A 15,087-nucleotide genomic window follows, 5' to 3' on the forward strand; every position below is an offset into this window, starting at 1 on the left:
CTTGAAACGCGGAACGGGAGATTGAAAAGTGATTCGAAATAATAAAGAAGCCAGACATAACATCTCGCCAGCAAAAACTGTCAGTAAAGACATATCATGTTTTTTGATTAAGTATTATGCCCTTGTGGTAGCGATATTGTGATTGTTAAACAAATCCGGACATAGTTCTTGTTGATGAACTACTTTGGAGTATTCAGAGGAGGAACCCACCTTGCAATGCTGAAGACAATCTGCGCGCCGGATACATCGTCATTGAAGCCTGGTTCAGGGGCTACCGAGGGAGTCCTGGATTAGGGGGTCCTCTGGTGTCCGGGCTATGTAACATGGGCTGGACTAATGGACTGTGAAGATACAAGATAGAAGGCTTTGCCCCGTGTCCGGATGGGACTCTCCTTGGCGTGGAAGGCAAGCTTGGCGTTCGGATATGAAGATTCCTTTATGTGTAAACCGATTCTATACAACCCTAGCCCCCTCTGATATCTATATAAACCAGAGGGTTTAGTGCGTAGAGGCAAGGATAATCATATAGGCTAGACATGTAGGGTTTAGCCATTACGATCTCATGGTAGATCAACTCTTATAACCCCTTATACTCATCAAAGTCAATCAAGCAGGACGTAGGGTTTTACCTCCATCAAGAGGGACCGAACCTGGGTAAACATATTGTCCCCTGCCTCCTGTTACCCTCAATCCTTAGACGCATAGTTCGGGACCCCTACCTGAGATCTGCCGGTTTTGACACCAACACTACGGTCAATGATTTACATGTAATCTTTGGAAAGGGCCCCGGTGGACTACATGTTCCGAATGACGCTGAGGGACGCGCACCCATGTGGAAGAAGAAATATATATTTTGGGACCTACCCTATTGGAAAGACCTAGAGGTCCGCTCTGCAATCGACGTGATGCGCGTGACGAAGTGTGACGCGCCGAGACCGTTGCGCCAAGTGTCTTCAGTTATTCGCCGTCGTTGCCATGTCATTCGCTTGCGTGTTGCATCTTTCCATGTCATCATGTGCATTACATCATCATGTTTTCAAAACTTGCATCTGTCCCGGTCTCGCAGTTCCTTCCGTTGTCCGTTCTGAGCCCAGACACACTTGCACGCGCCCGTGGCACGTCCGAAATATTATTTTATAAGTGGCATAAAAATGTTTTTGGAATGGGATGAGAGTTGGCGTGCTGTCTTGTTATGTTGTTAGTAGACCGCCTGCCAAGTTTCATCACATTCAGAGTTCGTTTGACGCCCCAACGGTTAACTGTAGCGGCATTTTAGTCGGTCAAAACGTCAGACGTTTTCGGTCTCCAGAAACAGTCACCGGGCCTCTCTCTCTTCTATTCTCTCAGCACAACCCACTCTCATCAACCCACCTGCAGGCCACTAAATCCACCCTCCGACCAGAACCGTCGGATCGCAATCGGAGGCTCCAAAACGGACCCAAACCACCCCTAGACCAAACCCTAGCCTCCCCGGCTATAAATAGAACCCCCTCCTTCCAAATCTGGACATTCCTCCCACCTTCTCCGCCATTTCCGCGCCATCCACCTGCGCGCCACCACTTGTCGCCGCCGCCGCCACGCCCTTTGGCCTATCCCACGCTGCCACATCGCCCTCCCTGCCGCCCGCAGCCACTGGGGAGCTGCCACGCGTCCCCAGAGCGTCCCCTGACCGCTCCCCGCTGCCGCAGGCCCGTGCGGAGCCCGCGGAGCCCATCCTGGCCCGACCCCGTGTGCCCCTGGCTCCCTCGCCCGCTTGCCCGGTTCCCGCTCGATCTCCTCGCCGCCGCCTCGTCCTTGCGCTTAGGCCACCACGGGTCTCGCTGGAACAAGGGCGCCCGACCCCGCCACCTTGCAGCCGCATCACCGGCGGGAACCCCAGGTCAGTTCTGCCTCTCTCTCCTTTCCCTCTGTCCTCACTCTCCCTCACCTCTCTCTCTATCTCTTCCGCGCAGGGCATCGTTGCCGGTGAAGATCCAGTCGCCCTCGCCCCGTTGACCTTGCCAGAGTCCACCACCTTCACCGCGCGTCTCCCTGACCGTCCTCGTCGTCAGATCTGGTGCCCTCACGTCGCCCCGAGGCCGGATCCGTCGCCCCGCACCCATTCCTGTCCTCCGACGCCCTCCCCTCAAGCGGATGGAGAGGACGAGCGCACCGCTGGCTGCTCCCTCACACGTGTGTGGGCCGGCCTCGCCCCGGCCCAGCAGCGCTCTCCGTCCCCCTGGGCCGGCCCTTCTCCTCCTCTGCTGTGCCGACCAGGCCCATGGCCAAAGTGAGCAGCCCCTCCAGCGCCCCTTTTCCTGTGCACTTCTGGGCCTGCCAGCTTTGGCCCGTGGTATTTTTTCCAGTCCAACGATTTTCCATATTATCCTGAGACTGCAGATTTGCAGAAAAGTCCCTAGAGTTCATGCATATAATAACTCACAAACCGTGCATCGTATTAAAACAAACTTTATATGTAAAATGCTTAGTTTTTCGTCTAGTTTCCTAATATGCCATTTTCAGCCATGTTTAAAATGTTTAAATAGATGTTTGCTTTAATTTGCCTATTGCCATGTTAAAATGATTTATTTCAAAACTTAATAACCGTAGCTCTAAATCTAATAAACTTTATATGTAAATTAGGTGGAAAAATGCCTAGTTTAACATGGTGGCTTTACTTTACATGTTTAACAAGTCTAAATTATGCTATAGGGCAGAACAGTACCAAACCTAAAATATTGCACATGAGGTTTTTTTGGACGTGTTGTTTGTTGTTCTGGCCTCATTTAAACTTGCCTAGATAGGTAGTTTTCCATTTGCTCCACCTCTTTCCATGATAATCAACATTTAATATTGTTGAGTACATAATCGATAGAGAACTAAATAAGTCATGTGGTGTTTCGTCAATATGCAACTCGTTGCATATTGAGCTCCACTTAATTTGTAGGATTGCTTGTGCACTTTGCCATGCCATGCCTCATTAAATCAGACATGCATCATACTTGTTATGCATCATGCCATGATTATGTGATGGTTGTTTACTATTTTGTTTGCTTCTTTCCGGGTTACTTCTCGCGTTAGCTTCGGTTTCGTTCTGGAGTTGTGGGGATCCGTTCATCTACGTCCATTTGTCTTCTTCATGGACTCGTTCTTCTTCCTTGTGGGATCTCAGGCAAGATGACCATACCCTCGAAATCACTTCAATCTTTTCTTGCTAGTTGCTCGCTCTATTGCTATGCCTATGCCGCGATACCTACCACTTGCTATATCATGCCTCCCATATTGCCATGTCAAGCCTCTAACCAACCTTGTCCTAGAAAACCGTTGTTTGGCTATGTTACCGCTTTGCTCAGCCCCTCTTATAGCGTTGCTAGTTGTAGGTGAAGATTAAGTTTGTTCCATGTTGGAACATGGATATTGTTGGGATATCACAATATCTCTTATACTATTTTAATGCATCTATATACTTGGTAAAGAGTGGAAGGCTCGGCCATATGCCTGGTGTTTTGTTCCACTCTTGCCGCCCTAGTTTCCGTCATACCGGTGTTATGTTCCTTGATTTTGCGTTTCATACGCGGTTGGGTTATAATGGGAACCCCTTGAGAGTTCGCCTTGAATAAAACTCCTCCAGCAAGGCTCAACCTTGGTTTTACCATTTGCCACCTAGCCTTTTTTACCTAGGGTTCTGCACACTCAAGGGTCATCTTTATTTTAACCCCCCCGGTCAGTGCTTCTCTATGTGTTGGTCCAACCTGAGCGATGTCCGGCGCCCCCTGGGAAACCAGGGTCAATGCCAACCCGACGTCTGGCTCATCCTGTGTGCCCTAAGAACAAGATATTGCAGCTCCTATTGGGATTTGTCGGCACATCCGGGCGGCTTTGCTGGTCTTGTTTTATCATTGTTGAAATATCTTGTAACCGGGATTCCGAGGCTGATCGGGTCTTCCAGCTAGAAGGAATATCCTTCGTTGACCGTGAGAGCTTGTGATGGGCTAAGTTGGGACACCCCTGCAGGGTTTTGAACTTTTGAAAGCCGTGCCCATGGTTATGGGTAGATGGGAATTTGTTAATGTCCGGTTGAAGAAAACTTGACACTTAACTTAATTAAAATGCATCAACCATGTGTGTAGCCGTGATGGTCTCTTTTCGACGGAGACCGGGAAGAGAACACGGTCTCATGTTATGCTTGAACGTAAGTAGTCTAGGGTCACTTCTTGATCATAGATTCTCGAACGTGCTTTGCCTTCTCTTCTGGCTCTCATTTGCGTATGTTAGCCACCGGATATGCTAGTGCTGGCTACAGCTCCACCTCATACCTTTTACCTACCCATAAGCTTAAATAGTCTTGATCGCGGGGGTGTGAGATTGTTGAGTCCCTGTGACTCACAGATTACTTCCAAAACCAGTTGCAGGTGCCGATGATACCGTGCAGGTGACGCAACCGAGCTCAAGGAGGATCTCAATGAAGATCTTGTTCATCGTGTTGTTTCGTTTCAGTTGATCAGTAGTGGAGCCCAGTCGGGGCGATCGGGGATATTTTGCATTAGGGGTAGTCTTCTTTTATTTTGGTTCCGTAGTCGGACCTTGATTGTATTCTGGATGATGTATTGCTATATTTATATATTGTGTGAAGTGGCGATTGTAAGCCAACTCTGTACCTCTTTCTTATTCAGTACATGGGATGTGTAAAGATTACCCCTCTTGCGACATGCCTACAATGTTTTGAGTCTAGCAAAATGTTTTGACTCTATTTATGTATTGTCTGAAGTGGCGGTTGTAAGTCGTGCTTCGAGACGTGGGAGATATAGCCGCGTCGTGGGTGTTACAAGTTGGTAATCAGAGCCTTCCCCGACTTAGGAGTCCCCTGCTTGATCGAATCGTTGGCGTTGTTGAGTCTAGAAAAATGTTTTGAGTCGTATAAGATTATATATATCAGAGAGTAGGATTCTTTTTACTCCTCAGTCCCTTCGTCGCTCTAGTGAGGCATCCTGACGTAGAGTTTTGACTCTTCTCTTCTCAAATTTCACTAAAAAAAATTTAGGATCACGCGGGTATCCTGGAATCATTCTGATGGTTTTGTGATGAGAACATTGTTCTTGGTGCCTCCTGACATTTAGGGGTTGTGGCAGTGTCCTGGGGAGTTGAGCTCTGAGGTGTTGTCGTCACAAATTTATCGTTGCAGTTCTGGAATACCTTAGTTTCGCTGACATCGAAAATCTCTTTTATGCAGTTGTTGGTGAGATAACCTCGACACCACCCAATACTGGGGCGGGAGTTTAGAAGTATTGCCATAACTCGTATAACGGATGCTTTTCGAAGGTTGAGGTAAATGATTTCCGAAGTTTTCTTGGTTATGTGTTGAAGTATGGATATAGATGGATGTAGGATTTACTAGTTTTGGGTGAGATATTACGCTTCCCCTGTATCCCCAACACCTGATTGCATAACCAGTAAGTTTCGGGAGTTTATAAGTGGGAATTCAAGTAGCTCCTAGGATATCTTTCCGACAGATGTATGATATGAAATTGGGGTTCGACGTCTAGTGGTCTGCCTATCCATGGTTGGTTTTACAGTGGTCTCGTTGTGTATTAAAGATTCCTTGGTTATGCTGACTCGGGGACGCTTCGTATGTAATGTGCACTGCCTTGTACATGATGGTGTTGTACGATCGAGCCCGTGTGGGCCCCACCATGAAAACTTCAAACGAAATCTCTATCATATGTTTGTTCTGGCTTATTCTGCAAGCCAATCCTTGTTTTTATTTTGAGTTGTGGTATTCGAGTTGCCTCTATGTCAAGTGTTGATTCCATACCTTTCCTAAACGGTGTTCTCATACTCCGATCTGAATACCAATCCTTCATGATAATCGATATTGTCATGCCAATCCTTTTCAACTGACGTGTTTCTCTTCAAGTGGATCCGATCACTTCAACATTCGCAAGATCAATTATCAGTTCTTCTCAACGGTGTTTGCTTCATTCGTCTCAAGTTTCCTTTGTTTTTCCCTCCCTTCCACCCTTTTTTCTTCAAGGACTTGGATTTCTTAATTCATTTTCCATTTTATGGATCCGAAGTCTCTCCATTCTTTTCAATCAACATTCTTACCCGGTGGTTCTCTTGAAGATGTTCTACTAGTTCATCATTCTTCGTTCTTTTCTTCTCCGGTGGTTTTAATTCAAGCTTTGGTTTTGATCATATCCTTTTTCCTCATTTCAAATACCTTCTCATGCCGGTGCAACTTATTATCATTCCACTTCTCGCTATTCTTTTGGTCCGGAGTGCTGAAGTTATCTCAAAGATTCGTATTTCCACTCTGCTTTCATTCAAGATCTTTCGAGGATGTTATCTCATTCAAGCCATTTAATTCAACTGGTGCATTCTCCTTTTCAAGTAATCATTTCAACTATGTCTCTCTTGAGTGGGCCCTAACCCACAGGTCTTTTCCCAGGATCTTACCTGACTCTTCTAATTTTTCCGGAGTTATAATCAAATTCATTTCAAAGTTTGACGTATGAATGAATTATCATCAGTCATATGTCTTTCTCCAAGATCTTTCAAATTCTTTTCATTGTTGACTCAACCTCTTCGCCTTTCCATTCTTCATTCCGGAGTGCCTCAACAATTCATGGTGGTGTTTCTCGTCGTCATTCTCAACATTGGAAGACCAAAGTAGAGTTTTTCCTCCAAAAACTTGCTCCGTTCTCGTGAAGATTCGTGATTCTAGCTTTATGCCATCCTCTCATAATTGTTTTCGATTGTGAGATTTCTTTTCACCTATCTGGAGAAATTCAAGATTCTTTTCAGTTTGATTATCCGGAGCCCATCATCTAAGATTTATTCATTCCATCTTTCAGCTCTCGTTCTCCAAATCTTACCGGTGCATCATTCAAGTATTCTCTAATCAGCTCATGATCTCTTCGTTCACTTGTATCTAAATACTCTCAAGTATCTTCATTCGTTTTCCAATTCTACCCGGTGATTTGTGCCTTTGCTACTCTCATTTTCAATTCTTACGGTGGTTCATTCAAGATTCTCTTCTTTCGTTTGCCATATCAATTCATTCGTTGTTTCAATCCTACCGGTGGTTCGTTGAAGACCTTCTCAAGTTTGACGCTATATCTATCTTAATCCTTTCTACGAGAATAAGTAGCATGCCAAATCCAATGTGGGTCATCAATTTAATCGGTGAAGGATACGCATAACGTAATTCTTATTCTTTCTTCATCCAAGTAATTAATTTCTTATTCTGGAGGCTCATCAAATTCTTGGTTTCATTTGTTTCATCTTTTCTTTTCCCGGAGTTCCAAGCTATTTCAAGTATGTCACCACGAATATCCATGTAAATCATTACAAGGTTTCACCTTGTGTTTTCAATTTCTCTTTCTTTTCGTTATCCTTTTGTTTACCGGAGTTCTTCATGGAGGCTCTACATGATGGTTCATCAAGGATTTAATTCCTTCTCGAAGTGTTCATTGAGGTTCTTTTCAGAGAAGCTCAAGTTTTCTTCCTCTTGCAATCCGGAGTGCAATTGTTCTCCCTTATCTTTTGAGGTGGTAATATATCATTCTTCATTCACAAGAATGAGGTATCTTAAATCCATCAATCTCTTCATTGGAGTTATCTTGGATTATATTTCACCTAAAACCTTCCCTAAAGAATGTCGCTATTGGGGTTCTTATCAATAAACCAAGTTTTCTCCTATTCTCACGATGGAAGATGCTTTCATCTCTCCGTCGCTCTCAAGCAAGCAATTGTTTTCATTTGTGGCAGGTTTTCACCTCAAGTTCTTGAGATGTTTTCCATAAGCCCTCAACAGCCTGTTCTTTTCGTTGTTGATTTCCCAACAACTCCGTTCAATCCTTCTTTTTAAGGATGCTCTCTCAAAATTCATTTGAGGTAGAACATGTTGTTTTTCTTCTCCATTCTTTTCTTTGCATTCTTTCATTTCTTCTGGAGGCATTGTGATGATGCTCTCTTCACTCATCATCTCGTATTGTGAAGACCATGTTCTTTTCTTTGCTTATCCATTCATCTGGAGTGTCGTGTTTTCTTTCGAGCTCTCTCATCAATTTTTGCCTCCCTTCTCAACCAGAGTGCTGTCTGAAATCTTTCTTACCCCTTGTGCCATTCTTTCAATAGTTTCGAAGACAGTGTGTTGTTGATTTCATCAAGCATACTCTCATCTTGTCAAGTTCTTATTCAATTCCTTTTCTTATCATTCGGAATGCTTCCCAAATTATATCATTCTTTTTCCTTCTCTATCTTGTTTTAACCGGAGTGTCATTTCTATCGTTCCTATTCTAACCGGAGTCTCATCCAAGTGCTTTCGTTTGGCAAAGTTTATATTCTTTACCTTCCATGTCCAACCGGAGTGTTGTCGTAATTGATCCTTATCGTTCCTTGTACATCTCGTTTCAGTTGGAGTGCTTGCATGTACCTATTGTCCATTGTAACACTTTTCTTATTTCTTTCAACCTACAAGGGTCTAGTAAGGTTCCTTGTTCCTCTTATCTAACGGAGGTTTCAACTTTGTTCACCTTCGTTGTATTATTTTCTCAAATTTTTTCAACCTCGCAAGGTTCTTTGGTTTCACTCAATTGTCAAAGAAGCAACTTAGTTTTACCTGTTCTCTTCCTCTTTCGTTTCCCTCCGGTGCCATCCTAGATCTTGGGACGAGATCCTCTCGTAGTGGTGGAGTGTTGTGATGCCCCGAGACCATTGCGCCAGGTGTCTTCCAGTTATTCACCGTCGTTGCCATGTCATTCGCTTGCATGTTGCATCTTGCCATGTCATCATGTGCATTGCATCATCATGTTTTAGAAACTTGCATCTGTCCCGGTCTTCCAGTTCCTTGCGTTGCCCGTTCTGAGCCCAGACACACTTGCACGCGCCCGCGGCATGTCCGAAATATTATTTTATAAGTGGCATAAAAATGTTCTCAGAATGGGATGAGAGTTGGCGTGCGGTCTTGTTATGTTGTCAGTAGACCGCCTGCCAAGTTTCATCGCATTCAGAGTTCGTTTGATGCCCCAACGGTTAACTCTAGCGGCATTTTAGTCGGTCAAAACGTCGGGTGTTTTCGGTCTCCGGAAATAGTCGCCGGGCCTCTCTTCTCTTCTCTTCTCTCAGCCCAACCCACTGACGGTGTCCTGGACTAGGGGGTACTCAACACGACATCTCCCGATCTGATAGATTGGGCCGAGGACCCCCGTGGCCGTATACTCATGGGCCAGTTCGGACAGCTGCCGCATACAAGGATGATTCCACAAGTCTTGGCGATTAAGACAAGGACTTCTCCCCACTGGCATATTCGGCTAGGACTCTTGTTAACCTAGGCCTCTGGTGCATTATATAAACCAGGGCCAGGCTAGTCGATAGATCATATACCACTTCATCATACAACAATCATACCATAGGCTAGCTTCTAGGGTTTAGCCTCCTTGATCTCGTGGTAGGTCTACTCTTGTACTACCCATATCATCAATATTAATCAAGCAGGACGTAGGGTTTTACCTCCATCAAGAGGGCCCGAAACTGGGTAAAACATCGTGTTCCTTGCCTCTTGTTACCATCCGGCCTAGACGCACAGTTCGGGACCCCCTACCCGAGATCCGCCGGTTTTGACACCGACACCCACTCTCATCAACCCACCTGCAGGCCACTAAATCCACCCTCCGACCAGAACCGTCGGATCGCGATCGGAGTCTCCAGAACGGCCCCAAACCACCCCTAGACCAAACCCTAGCCTCCTCGTCTATAAATAGAACACCATCCTTCCAAATCTGGACATTCCTCCCACCATCTCCTCCATTTCCGCGCGCATCCACCTGCGCGCCGCCACTTGTCGCCGCCGCGCCATGCCCTTCGGCCTATCCCATGCCGCCACATCGCCCTCCCTGCCGCCCGCAGCCACTGGGGAGCTGCCATGCGTCCCCAGCGCGTCCCCTGACCGCTCCCCGCTGCCGCAGGCCCGCCCAGGCCCGCACGGAGCCCGCGGAGCCCATCCGGGCCCAACCCCGTGTGCCCCTGGCTCCCTCGCCCGCCTGCCCGGTTCCCGCTCGATCTCCTCGCCGCCGCCTCGTCCTTGCGCTCCAGCCACCACGGGTCTCGCCGGAGCAAGGGCGCCCGACCCTGCCGCCTTGCAGCCGCATCGCCGGCGGGAACCCCAGGCCAGTTCTGCCTCTCTCTCCTGTCCCTCTGTCCTCACTCTCCCTCACCTCTCTCTCTCTCTCTCCTGCGCAGGGCGTCGTCGCTGGTGAAGATCCAGTCGCCCTCGCCCCATTGACCTCGCCGGAGTCCACCACCTGTTGTTGGGGCTTCCCACTTGGTAACGGTTTCAACTTTAGCGGGATCAACAGCTATACCTTCTCCAGATATAACGTGTCCAAGGAATCCTACTTCCTTCAACCAAAACTCACATTTGCTGAACTTGGCATATAATTGATGTTCTCTGAGCTTTCCAAGTACCAAACGCAAATGCTCCTTATGCTCCTCTTCATTCTTCGAATATACCAGGATATCATCAATGAACACTACGACGAACTTATCCAAAAACTCCATAAACACTTTGTTCATCATGTTCATAAAATAGGCAGGCGCGTTAGTCAGACCAAATGACATAACGGTATACTCATACAGCCCATACCTGGTGGTAAAAGCTGTCTTCGGAATATCCTGTTCTCGAATCTTCAACTGGTGGTACCCTGATCGCAAATCGATCTTGGAAAACACTTTAGCTCCTTGCAATCGATCAAACAGATCATTGATCATTGGTAGCGGGTACTTGTTCTTGATTGTTACCTCGTTCAATCCTCGATAGTCAACAACCATCCTTAACGATCCATCCTTCTTCTCTACTAATATTACTGGGGATCCCCAAGGCGAAGAACTTGGGTGAATGTAACCTTTATCCAGTAACTCCTTAATCTGCTTCTTAATTTCCACCAAATCTTTTGCGGGCATCCTGTATGGTCGCTTCGATATTGGCCCAGTGCCTGGCAAAAGCTCAATCAAAAACTCGATATCTCTATCCGGTGGCATGCCTGGCAAATCTTCGGGAGATACGCCAGGAAAATCCTTTACCACTGGTACTTCCTCCTGCACAACTCCTGATAAGGAATTTACGTGTGTCCTGTTTGGAGCATGCAGGATACATACTTGATCCTTCTCCCTTCTAGGGTGGTAAGCAAAATTGACTTACTGGCGCAATCGATGTTTCCTCCATACATCGACAGCCAATCCATACCAAGAATCACATCCAGACCTTGGGATTCCAGAATAATTAAATCCGTTGGGAAAACATGCCTTCCTATACTTAATGGCACTTGAAAACATCCTTGTCCGGCCATGTACTCTGCTCCTGGCGAGCTTACTAGGATAGGTGTTTTAAGAACCCTAGTGGGCAGGCTATACTTTTCCACAAATCCCCTTGATATGTATGAATGCGATGCACCAGTATCAAAAAGAACGAGTGCAGTAAATGACTTAACCAAAACTTACCTATTACTGCATCGGGCTAAGCTTCAACCTCCTCCACATTAACGTGGTTCACCTGTCCCCTGTTGAAAGGGTTCGGCTTCTTTCCAGAGCTTCCATTGCCGTTTTGGCCTTTAGGACATTCATTGGCATAATGTCCGGTCTTGGAACACTTGAAACAGGTAACTTGACTCAGATCTCTCTTGGCTGGGGTTGATGGGGTGTTGTGGTTCTGTCCATTGCTTCCTCCATTCCCGTTACCATTCTTGGTGCCATTGTGATTGTGCGAGCTACCTACTCCATGGGTATGCTGAAAATGTCCTCCCGGTCTAGGGGTAAAGCGTGGCTTCTGCTGAGCTCCTGAATTATACTTTCCTTGTCCATACTTCCTCTTGCGGTTCTCAATTTGCTGTTGCTTCCCTTCAATCATACGAGCACGATCTACCAACTCCTGGTAGTTGTTGAAGGTGGCTACCATCAACAGCATACTGAACACATCATTTAGTCCTTCCAGGAATTTCTCCTGCTTAGCTGCATCCGTAGCAATGTCATCTGGGGCATAACGTGCTAGCTTACTAAACTCCTCCACATACTAGCCAACTGTCCGTCCTCCTTGGCGCAAGTTATGAAACTCACGCTTCTTCATGGCCATTGCTCCTGCTGAAACATGGGCAGTACGAAAAGCTTGCTGAAACTTGTCCCATGTGACAGTGTCGACTGGGAAGGTGGCTGTGAAATTCTCCCACCAGGATGCTGCGGGTCCTTCTAACTGATGTGTGGCAAACTTCACCTTCTCCGCATCTATGCATCCTGCTGTGGTCAACTCCCTAGCTGTCTTGCGGAGCCAATCATCTGCTACTATCGGCTCGGTGCTACTGGAAAACACCGGCGGATTCAGCCTAAGAAAACGGGCTAAGTGGTCAACAGGTGGTGGTGGTGGTGGTGGGTTGTTGTTGTTGTTCCCCTGATTCTGATTCTGAACTAGCAACTGCATCAAGGTGTTCTGCTGCTGGATCAACTGGGTGAGCTCCAGCGGAAAGGCAAATCCGGGGTCATGTCTCGGAGGCATCTGAGGGTTTTAGAAAAGATGATATATAAGAATAGAGGGGGTCTAAAGAGAATACACTACCCATATGCACATGAGGCAAAAGAAAACAATTCACTTCATTCAAACAAAGGCATTTAATCGATCTAGCTATCGCAAGAGTGCTCGGACTACTATATTTACATGGTGGACTACTACTACTGATGAGTTGGTCTACTAGAAATATTCTACGGTTGTAGACTCCATGATATCCGCTCCTGCTTCATCAACATAGTCATCATTGCTACTATCTTGTTCCGAGTCGGTGCCGTCAATGATGATGTAGTCTTCCGGGCAATTCTCCTGGGGTTCTTCGTCTTCATCTACTGGTGTCGGCCCTCCCATAAACATTCCAATCTTCTAGATCAGGTCGTCATTCTTCTCCACCAATACTTCAATTTATTCTTCATAATCTTCACGTGTAGCCTTGAGTTCTTCCTCTAGTTCCTTGATTCTAGTCTTAGCCTTCTTCAGAACTATCATGTCGGCGCACATCTGATTCTCCTGTCGTCGAACATGCTGATTTAACTCCTGGATAAAAGCAGCAATCGATCTATCTTTCCTGATGCTGATCATCTCCCAGTGTTCATCTCGGCGTCCGCAAATCTGGTAGATAGTATCCTTGAGATCCTTGCGGTAGACTTCTCCAATGCGTCCCATGGCGATGTGAGCTGCCATACTCTTTCCTAGACTCCAAGTTGGTGCATCAAAAGAAAACTCTATGGGCTCAGTGACCGGCATGAACGTCCTTCCTGGAACTTGAACTTGAATCATCCAGCGCTCTTCTTCAGGTAAAGTGGCGTTGTAGGTTCCCATGAAGCTTGGAACTCCTATGTTCAGGTACCTAGTGACTTCCTTCAAGTGGCGTCCAAAGGGTGTATCTTCATCTGGTTGGGTGAACTTGTTCCTTGCATCCGCCATCCTAAAGAGTAGAAAAGATGAGAAGTCAGAAGAGAAGAGAGTGGGTAGTGATCTAGGTCTCTTAGCCTAGTGGTCGTGTCCTAAAGTCAGCATGTGCTCTGATACCATCTCTGTGGCGACCGGACCTCAAACAGTCTGATCTCTGTGCTCCGGTGTCATCCCTGGATCAGTAATGCTGACACCACACAGTACTCGAAGGATTTATAGCAAAGTAGCAATCACACACTTATTACATCGAGTGTCTCAAAAGAGAACTTATTACAATAAATATGTCTTAAGGCCATCTAATAACGATAACAGCGGAAGGCTTGGAAGATAAGTGAGTCCATCAACTCCAATGGCATCACTGAGTATAGAACCACGACCTAAAAACTCCTTAATCGTCGTCTGAAAAGTCTGCAACATTAACGTTGCAGCCCGAAAACGGGTCAGCACATGGAATATGCTGGCAAGGTAACACATAGAGAGTAATGGAATGCAACAGCTATACTATATGCATATTTGGCTGGTGGAAAGCTCTATGGTTACAGTTTTTGCGTAAAGCCAATTTTTCCCTACTTTAAAGGAATAAATTTAATTACTATCATGGTGGTTGTTAAACATTGAGAATGGTTGACAGCATTCTCAATCCCAATTAAAGTAACATCATTAAACCCAACAAAATTTACTTTAGAGTAACATGTTGAGATTCACTTGATAATCCAGGTACTAGATACTCAAGATGTCCATAACGGGGGACACGGCTAACCATGATTAGTTTGTTACACTCTGCAGAGGTTTGCGCACTTTTCCCCACAAGACTCGATCGCCTCCGTTGGATTTCTCGCACTACATGGTGTTTGAGAAACGGATGACCGAGACACAGTCTTTCAGAAGCGCTAGCACCTTACGATGGATAGACCGGTACACCTACTTTCCCCTACATCTGCTAGTCTACCCTGTAAGAGTTCGCACGACTTAATCAACTATGCCAGAGCCCATAATGGCTTGTGGCTGCACACGGAAGTTTCTAGTATGAATAATTTCATGATCCCTTTGAGCCTGGGTGGCCGTCGAAAAGAAAAACAGGCAAGTCCTGGAATACCCAGGTGCCTCAATCCACTCAGATGTGTGTTTAGGTTGCCACCTTAGATAAACCATTAATTAACAATCTCACATCTGTCATGGATATCACTCACCCAATCCACGTCTACTAGCATAGCATGGCTTAATAAGCAAACGTAGAAATAACTCCCAAAGGTTTGATAATAAACAGGTAATAGGTACTACCTCATCTACTTCCCATCCCACAATTTAATTAGATCCTAATCATGCAATGTGTGAGGATTGATCTAATGCAATAAAACTGGGTTGTAGAAAAAGGTATGATCAAAGTGTTACTTGCCTTGCTGATGGTCCGCGAAACCTAGAGATTCGAAGTAACAGGCAGCGCACTCCGGGTATTCTATCGCAGACAAACAAACAAGAATACAATAAGTACTCATCTAATGCACAAGTAAAACTCAAATAGAAGATCTAACCAGAAATTTCAACTTAAGAACCCTGGTTTGCAAAAAGAATCAAATCTAACGGCGAAAGAAAACAACTTCGTTCTAGTAATCTGGATCTAAGTCAAATTTTACAGTAGC

Source organism: Triticum urartu, chromosome 1, assembly GCF_003073215.2.
Source record: "Triticum urartu cultivar G1812 chromosome 1, Tu2.1, whole genome shotgun sequence".
Taxonomy (NCBI): Eukaryota; Viridiplantae; Streptophyta; class Magnoliopsida; order Poales; family Poaceae; genus Triticum; species Triticum urartu.